Below are 10,407 nucleotides of genomic sequence, written 5' to 3' on the forward strand. Positions count from 1 at the left end.
TTAATACAAAATGGCCACCCAGCCTCCTTAAGACGCGACAGTTGTCCTTTGAGACCACACTAACTACAGAGCCTAGATAATGCAGCTGCAATTAAGATGTGTAGCGCACAGCATCTAGCCGCTAGTAGATCCTAAGTTAACCATCTAAATAATCTCTAAACTAAGAGCTCTAGAGATGCTGCTAATAGCTAAGTTTTTACCAGCCTTTAATGTTAAAACGCCTACGCACATAAACAAGCTATTAATAAGCAGTTTTAGAGCCTTTAAAAAAGCTATTAAATACTATAAGATTAAGGCTAATAAGTATAAAAGTAATAAATATAATTATAAAAAAGAGTAATTAAGCTTTTAATAAATTATTGTCTTTATCTAGTTAATAGTTAGCCTGTATCTATAGCGTACATGCTGTTCCCTAGATTAACTACTTAAATAGTAGATTATAAACTTTAAAGCTATAGTTAGTGTTAACAACTAATTTAAATAAAAATATGTGCATAACTAATATAATACATCTCTAAAGCTGCTAAGAAACGTAAGCACATAGAACCTATAGCTAGTAGAGTATAATTACGCTGCTATAGAAGCAGAGACATAAAATGTTCTAGAAACAACATAGTTTAATGCTGTTATAAAAAACTTTTTAACTACTATAAATAAAGTTGCCCTTTATTAGTCTACAACTTTTTAGAAAAGTAGATAGTTTACACTAAACATAAATTAAAAAAAAATAATAAAGCGCTTTTAAAAACCTATAATGTTAAATTATCTAATATATATAAAAAAGCATAAAGCTACTTTTATAATAACGTACCTAACGGGTTGGCCAGCCACTTTTGCTAAGCCCCTACTAAACTCTACCTATCTACATAATGCCTTAACAACAACACTAGATTAAATCTTCTAAAGAACGTTAAATATAGCTTACTCTTTAGGCTCTTAAATAAGACGTAAAACTCTTCTTGCAACGCGCTGCAGCTATTTATAATGTTTTTTACACAACACTAAGTAATTAACGCGCTAGACAGCCTTTATAAGCAGAATGCTAGCCTAAATTAAGAAATCTAACTAAGCTTAAAAAAAAGGTAGTTGTTAAGTACATACTTAAGCTTATTACGCGCAGATTTCCCCTTAGGCTTGCAGCTGTAGCTAATATAGCTAATTCCTTGCCTGCAGAGCGTAATCTAGGCTAGGTTAGCTTAAACTAGACTAGTATGTAGGTTAAGCACTGCCCTAAGTTTATAATAAAGTTTAATTATAAGTATAATTATAAGAGAGCGCTTTATAAGGATCTAGAGGTTATCTAGGGCTAGTTTTGCCTAGTAGTTAACATAAAAGCTAAGTACAGTATCTAGGATAAAGACAGGTATAACTTTAACAAGTTAAGCTTTATAATAGGCTAGATATTAACTAAAGCAGTTATTATAGCTTTAAAGAGACAAAGACAGCTAAAGGCAATACAGTAAGGTAATAAAGAGTAGATAATAGTTATTTAGAGTATTAACACAATAAAGTAAGCTATAAAATTATAAAGCTTTAAGTAGTAAATAAGGCTGCTACGTAACATAGATTACATAAAAGAAAGTAAATTTAAGTAAAAAAAACTTTAATAGTTAAAGATAGAGCTTATTTAACTACTCTAAAGGAGTTTAGAGCGCGTAGTAATAGGAAGAAGCTAAAGACACAGGTGCGCGCTAAAGAAAGTAAGCTAAGTTAAAAGTAATATAGGTAGTGTAATTAGACTAGGCATAACTTACGTATGTGTAAGTAAGTAGTAAAAGTAGACTCTAAATAATATCTTATGTTGTATTACTTTATATAGGGCTAAAGTAGGCTGTTTTGCGAGAGAATAGGGTGGTTTTAGTGGGGGCTTGGCAAAAGTGGCCGGCTAACCTGTGTGGCCGGCCAACCTGTTAGGTACGTTAGATAACTTATTATATTTTACTGAAAGTAAAAAAACTACCTAGGGCATAAATAAAGACGCCTGTAGTGTAAAAGTTATAATGTTAAGAAAATAAAGTAGATCTTAACATTAATGTTATTAAAAAGATAATAAAAAGTTATTTTTAAGCTAAAAACTTACTAAAATAAAAAGCACTAAATGTTCTACATGTAAACACATTTATGCACTAAAGAATTACTTCTATGTCTATCTAAACAGAGCACTAGACTAGTAAATGCTAAATAAAAAAGTTAAAAAGCTTATAGCATTAAAGCATAAGCATAACTTAGAATTTTAAGGCCTACTTAAAGAGTAGTGTAGACATAATTTAAAAATTCTAATTTTAAAAAGTTTACATACACCTATGCTAGAGATATAAGAAGACTAACTTAAAAGCTAGAAAGTATTAAGAATTAAGGCAGCTACATTACTAGCTATAGTTAATTTAAACTAGAACAGATATCTACTAAAAGAATTATTTATTCTTAACTTAGGCTTAATATGCTATATTAGAAATAATTGTAATTAGATTTATAACTATTATTTACTAACACTAGAAAACTTTATTTAGTTTAGAAACTCTTATATATAAATTTAAAGCTACAAATTAATTACACTAAGCCTAAAAAGTAAGCATAGAACACATAGTTAAGCATACAGTCTTATACTACATAACGCTGCACTGTGCCTAGACCTGTTGTGTAACCTAGTCTTGTTCTGCCTACTGCAACAGAGAGGAATTTAGTAAGACATATAAGTAGAGCTAACTGCTTTAAAAGCTTTAGACAAGATAATAATTAAAAATCTTATAAAAATCTATAGCTAATAAGTGTTAGAGTACTATCTACTATAGAAGAGCTTATATTATACACACATAATTAACATAAAAACTAAACATAGTCTATAAAAGGCATTAGTAGAGCTATATTATAAGCGTCTTAGACACTCTAGACTAGCTACACTTAAACACTTTATATAGTAAGCTAAGAGGGTGTAAATTAAAAGAATTATAATAGTTTAATATAACTTATATAGTAAAGCTAAGATATAATAATAAATTAGCTACACACTATAAATTAGTAATAGTAGACCTAGTAAAAGACTATTAATTAATTTTTAGGCATATAAAGCATAAAGTATTATAAAAGAGCAAAGTTAAATGCTAATTACTAATAAGTATTCTAGCCTCTAGTAAGACCTCTACTTTAAAAATAATAAGCCTACTAAATTAATTATTAAAGCTTTTATAATCTTTATCCTTTTTCTAAAAAACTATTATAATATTAGTATAAAAGTTATTAAAGCTAACAACAAGATTATAATAGTAAAACTAAAGGTAGAACGCTAGCTAGCATTACATAGAATAACTATTAAGCCTTTAGCACTAGATATACAAGCCTAGAACAGAGAAGCTAAATGCTTAAAAGGTGTAAATAAAGAGAAGTTATAGGCTATGCAACTAGATGCTAACCTACTATAGAACATATAGCTATACATTACTAGAGCTAGCGTATACCTATATAATTAGACGCTAAACTATGCTAATAACTAAAAGACACTATATAAGATCTTTTTTACATAAGCAGCTCTAAATAATAAAGTTATTATATTAATTTAAAAGCTAAGCTTTACACATCTAAGAGCTTATAGCTGTAAAGCATTTATAATAACTAATAACACACATTAGAATAAATCTAAGCTACAGAGGCTAGACCTAAAGGCGTAGATTAAATATCTAGTTAGGTACTAATTATTAAACATCTACTACATATAGATACTACTGCTAACAAAAGTAATTTATACACATAACATTATTTTTAACAAACACTTAATCTTTAGTAGTAAGCCTAAAGACCTAATAAACAACTTTATATAACGTACTTTATAGGCGAGTTGCTTACACACCTAAGTTGCTTACTTTTACTAAGACCTTACTACACTACTTTTCCTATACTAATGCATTTCTAACAACACTACTTAAACGCGTTAAAGGAATGTTAGATGCAGCTTACACTTTAAGCTTTTAAATAAAACATAACACTTTTTAACTAACATGCTGCAGCTATTTATAGGGTTTCTTAAAAGATAATAAGTAACTAACGCGCTAGACAACCTTTCTAAGCTAATTATACAGCTAACTTATAGAAGCTAGATAATAATAAAGAGCAGGTAATTATTTAGCACATACTTAAGCTAGATGCGTAAGGATTTCCCCTCTAGCTAGCAGCTGTAGCTAATATAGCTAATTCTTTACGCGCTAAGCGTAATATAGGCTATATTAGCATAAACTAGCTTAATACATTTGTTAAGTGTTACCTAAAGCTTAAAGTAAAGTTTAAGTGTAAGTATAACTATAAAAAAGCCTTTTATAAAGATCTTACAGTAATTTAAGGCTAGTTTAACCTTATAAAGAATATTAAAGCTAAGTATAGCATCTAAGATAATAACATGTACAACTTTAACAAAACAGAGTTTATAATAGGCTAGATATCTACTAGAGTAGTTGTTATAAGTTTAAAGAGATAAGAATAGCTAAAAGCAGTCTAGCTAGGCAACTAGAAGTAGACAACAGCTATCTAGGGCATTAATGCTAAAAGGTGGGCTATTTTACTTTTTATTATCTTTTAGAGTAGCAACTACCTTTTAAACTAGTATAAAAAAAATCTACTCTAAAATTAGGTTATTATAATCTCTAAGCGCAGCTAGACTACTAATTAGCTTAGTCTAGACTAGTTAAAGCACTTTAACGCGCATATAAAGAAGTGTACTGTTAGCAGCCACTATCTACTAGTTATTAACAGCTATAAAAGCTACAACTTACTTTATTTTTAGTAATACTATAAGAATAATAAGATTATTGTCTGTACGCAGCAGCAGCGTCGCGGCCTGGATACGAGCGATCACGCACGAGCAGGATCACGTATCTATGTCACATGATGCTCGTGCGCGAACCTCCGTGCGCGAACATCTAGATATCCCCCTTTTCCTCTGTACAGAGGAAAAACAAGAAGTAATTAACACTAGTTACCTAACACCTCTGTGCAATGTTTACACTATGCAAACCTCTCTGTCTTGTACGCATTTGCTAACACTAAGTGCTAGCTAGCAAAGAGTCTATTTAACACTAATTAGTAGTTTAAATACTATAAGAAAAAAAGCTTTTCTTATACCTTTTTATTTAAAAGTTTATATATAAAAAAAATCTTTTTTCTTACTACTTTAACTATAAATTAGTAAGAGTAAAGATAAAGTCTAATTTACATATAAGTAGCTGTAAATCTTTATTTAGTTACTTAAGCAAGAGTAAGAAACCTGTCTGTATAATACTATTTAAAGGTATTATATAAATAGTAGTGCTTATTTAACACTAGAAGGTCTGTTTTATCTTTTTACATAAGGCTGTTTAGAGGCAGCGTACAACAAGAAGTAAGACAGCGCGCAACAACGCATAATTAACTACTATAGAGCAACAAGCAACACTAGCTTTATCTATAACTAGCTAACATAATGTATTAATGTATAACTAATACATACCTTTTATAAGCATCTTAGCAAAGACTCTAGTAGAGTAGATAAATATTAAAAATTAAGTAAATAAAATTAAACTATTAAATAACACACCTAAAAATAAGCTTAATTTATACATAGCTAACTTAATTATAGAACTCTACATGTTAAGCGCAATAAACATATATATGCTTAAGAACTTTTAGAATAACTTTATAAAGTAAAAGCTTATACACTTTAAAAATTTTAGCTAACTATTTCTATAAAAACTAATTACTACTTTATAAAATAAAGGCATTAGCTTTAAGAAGAACATAATAAAGGCTACTACACTATATAAACTTATAAAAAAAGAACACATGTTTACTATTTTACTAAAGCATTATATAAAACTATTACTACTATTACTAGTCTTAACATAATAAAGAATGTCTTTATATAAATTACTTATAGACCTAATACTTTCTCTGTAATTAGTATAACTACTTTATAATAGCTTACTGTACAAGAGCATAACTAGGCAGCTACATATTTCTATAGCTATAGCTCTACATAAGATTCCCTAAAGCTTATACCTACTGCATATAATTTAATTACTATACAATCTATACTAACTTCTACTTATATAAAATATTATAGCAGAGAACTTTACACCTAAGAAAGTTATATAATTTTAGAAGGCATAAAGAAAAAAAAATAACTATATAAAGTAACTATATAATATCTTAGCTAATAAGGCTATAGTATTTATTAAGCTCTGCTAACGCCTTGCTATTTTTAAGGCATTATATGTAAGCATCTTTTCTAATATTCTTAAAAGGCGTGCACACATGTTCTACCTTTATAATATTAGTCTAGAATAATTATAAAAGTTACTATATAAGCAGCTTAGTAATTACTTTAATACTAACATAAACTATAACTAGTATTAAATAGATTAAATAATAATAAGCTTTACATAAAGTAAGTAAAAAAACTTTATAAAAACTTTATATAAAGCTTTTAAAGCTATAATTAATAAACTTACTTTTATATAAAAAGCTCTTAGTCTATAATTCTAAAGCAAGATACTGCTTTACACTACTATTATATAAGCATGCTAAGGGTAACCTAAACTTAAATAAGCAATGTTCTTAATTAAGCCTATATATAAGGCACTATATAGTAACCTTTGTTTAGCACTTTAAGTTATAATTAATTAACAAAATAATGCATTTATAAATAAATCCTAAAACATGTACTACACTAATAAGTAATATAGCTTACTACATACATATAGCTATTAACAACATAGAAGAAGCTTAAGAGGATATAAAAGATTATTTAGACTATAGTCCTCTATATAATTAAAGCAATGCTTTGTTTATTATAAAAAAAGATGTTAGTTAATAAATTATCTTTACATAAATTAATTTTATGCAAAACGCTAATATATCTCTTTATATAAAAGATTCTATAACAAGACACTAACATATAAAGAGGTAAATATGTATATTTAAAAGTTTAAAAGTAAACTAAAGTAAAAAAAAAAAAGTTGCATAATAATAACAACTTAAATAAAAAGAAAAGTAAAAAAATTATTAACTACCTTACTAATGCTACATTTTTTTACTATATAACTATAAAGAATATCTACAGCCTAGAACCTAAAAGATACGCAGAATAGTTTATCCTTAAAGATTAATACTGTACAGTATACTAAGGTAAACTATAGGATACTAGCGTAGTAAGGATCTTTACTGTAAGGAAGTTATAACTTAAAGCATACCTGCAAGAATTCCCTTATATAAAAGTAAACTAAACACTAAAAAAGAAAAGTATTAGCTTTAAAAGACAAAGATTAATAGAATTAATTAGTACTATATAAATTACTAACTTAGTTAGTAACATAACATATTATATTTTAAAGACTCTAACACTATTTCTGCTATTACTAGCAGATGCTAACTAACTTAGGGCATACTTTAACAACATTTTAAATGTTATTATATATAAAGATAAAACTACTATTTTTATTATATAAAAATAAAGACACTTTTTTTTTAATATTAGTAAAAAAGAATTTATATCTTTTTTTACTAAATTAGAACTTTACTACCTCTACTACTAATTTAGACACCCTTGCATAGAGAGACTCTAGAAGATGCTAACTAGCGCTAGCTACAACATTAATGCTGTAGTGCTAGAAGAGATTAAGAAGTTTTGCTACCTCTGCTAATTATATAACTAAGCTCTATAAAGATTTAAGTTTATAATTAAAAATAACACCTACTTTAACTATAAAGTTATTATTAATGTTGTATAAATTAATAATAAAGATGTTTTACATGTTATTAATGTAAACACATTATTTTAGGCTACTATATTCCTAAAATCTATGTCTGCATAAAATACCTAGGATGCACTGTGTAAATGCTAGATTAACACCTATTAAGGACCTCTAGACTACATTATGTATAACTTTAGTATAAACTTTGCTTTAAAGGATTTTTAAGCTTGTATAAAGATTATAGAAGCTACATGTAGGCAGATGCCTATAGAAGCACATTAGGTAGTTAGAAAGGTTAAGCGCGTACATGCACCTCTCTAACAAGTGTTTAACATTCTAAAGACTAAGCTAGGTAACTGTACAGATAATAAGGCTATTCTGCAGATAGCAGTTAAGGCTCTAAACAACACAGCTAGCCTACACAGTCTAGTACCTACGCTGCTAGTTTTTAGGGCATACTTAAGAATTAACCTAGACTCTTTACTATTACTAGACATTATTGCATAAGCAAGCGCTATATAAAAGGTAATAAAAATACTTTAAAAGGACTATATAAAAGTAAACATTAATTATATAATTAACACTTATAATAGCCTTATAACACATAAAGTTCTTAACCTCCTCCTTAGCTTAAAGATTATAGCATAAAGAGAGAAAAAAGGCTAGACTAGCCTATATAAAATTAAAAGCATTAAAAAGAGAAATGTTATTATTAAAAAAAAAAATAGCCTACTAAAGCTCTAATATACATAAGTTAAACTATACTATAAAGAAAAAAAAAAGATAACTTACCTATAATAAATAACTTAAATAAACTAATCTCTATATAAAGAGATCTCTTAAAAAAAAGGAAAAAAAAATAGCCTTATAAAAATGTTATAAAGGCAGAACTAAAGCCTACTATAGACTAAGCCTCTTAGAATAGCAATGCTGCACTAGTGTAAAGGGAAGATATAGATACTAGAAGAAGTAAAAGGCAAAAGAAACCTGTATAAAGTCTAGACTAGGTATTTCTAACCTAAAAGAAAAAGAATAATTAGGCCTTATCTATTAAGCTTTATATAGATAGTGTAATTACTACACTTAAAAAACTATTTAAAAAATTAGACTACACAAAGATAGACACTTTAATTACTAATAGCACTTTTAAAGTTATAGTGTATAACTTAATAAAGTATAAAGGTTAGATTTTTAACCTTTACTTTATATAAAAAGTAAAAGGCAAAATAACTTAACTATATAAAATATTCTACCTAGTGTTTACTAGCTACTTAGACAAAGAAAAGAAAGAAATCCTTACCTAGTTACTAACTATTTAAAAAATAAGCTAAAAACTACTTTTAGCTATAAAAGTAAGCTTAAGAGCTATGTATAAAATGCATTTTAAACTATGTAATATTATATAAGTATACATCTAATTAATAAATAAGCTTATGCGCACGCTGTACATAAAGCTACTAAAGAAGATGCGCTAGAGCTTTCTACTAAATATAATACTCTAGGTTATACAACTCTTATATAGAGCTGCTAAATTAGGACTGTATTAGTTTAAGACATATTATAACTACTATAAAAAAAAGCTGCGCATGCACATCTTTTTATACAACCTTTACTTTTTAATTACTAATAAAAAAAAGCACACTTTTAGTATTACTAGCTTACAAATAAATAATACTTTAAGCATTATAATAAAAAATTTTGTGCAAAAAGAAAAAAAAAAACTATAAAAAGTAAAGTTTTATATAAAAAGTAAAACTATCTTAGTAAAAAAGCAGCTTATTAAGTTTAATAGTAAAAGAATTAAACTTACACATAATATAGTAGTTTTTACTTAAAAGAGATAAGTAAGCTACCTTTATATAATTAACTTAAAAGACAAGGATGCTGCATAATAATATATTAAGTAATATATAAAAGGGGTATATATTATATCTATGTGTTAACTAGAGGCAGCATTTAACTTATTTATTACTGCATAAACTATAAACTCTTTGCATAATAACATTAACACACTTAACGCATAAATCTAATAGTAGATAAATAATAGTAAGTGTAGTCTTACTTTTCTACTATTACAGCTTAATTATGTAAAGCTGTTTATCTTTATAAATAGATTATTTACTAATAATAAAAACCTTAGCTTATAGCTAAGATTTTTAATTATATTAGGTAATAAAAACTATATAAAGTAAAGCAACTACTTTAAAATACTAGGCAATATTATACACTAAAATTCTACTAAGTGTAAAAAAGTAACTAAGAGTGTCCTTACTAGTAAACTATATAAAATAGTTAAAAAGTTTAATAATGTAATTACTTTTAGTATAACTTTATAGTAAATTATATAAACACTTAAACTACTACTAATTCTAGTAGTAATCTACATAGATTTAAAGTCTCTATATAATTACCTTATTAAGCTAGGCACTACTAGTAAAAAGTAACTTATAATTAACATTATATTACTTTATAAATTATACAAGAAAAAGAAAATTACTAAAATAAAGTAAATTAATAGTAAAAATAACTTAGTAGATGCATGTATAAAGAAAACACTAAACTAGGCTTTTTAATTATTAGTCCTAACTAACTGCCTCTCTGTTTAGATAGAAGCATCTGTGGACTAGCTAGATTCTGTGCGCAAAGATGCCTTAGACTAACTAGACTAATAACGCCTTTATATAAAGCCTAT

Source organism: Lindgomyces ingoldianus (genome assembly GCF_010093535.1).
Source record: "Lindgomyces ingoldianus strain ATCC 200398 unplaced genomic scaffold BDR25scaffold_66, whole genome shotgun sequence".
NCBI classification, from domain to species: domain Eukaryota; kingdom Fungi; phylum Ascomycota; class Dothideomycetes; order Pleosporales; family Lindgomycetaceae; genus Lindgomyces; species Lindgomyces ingoldianus.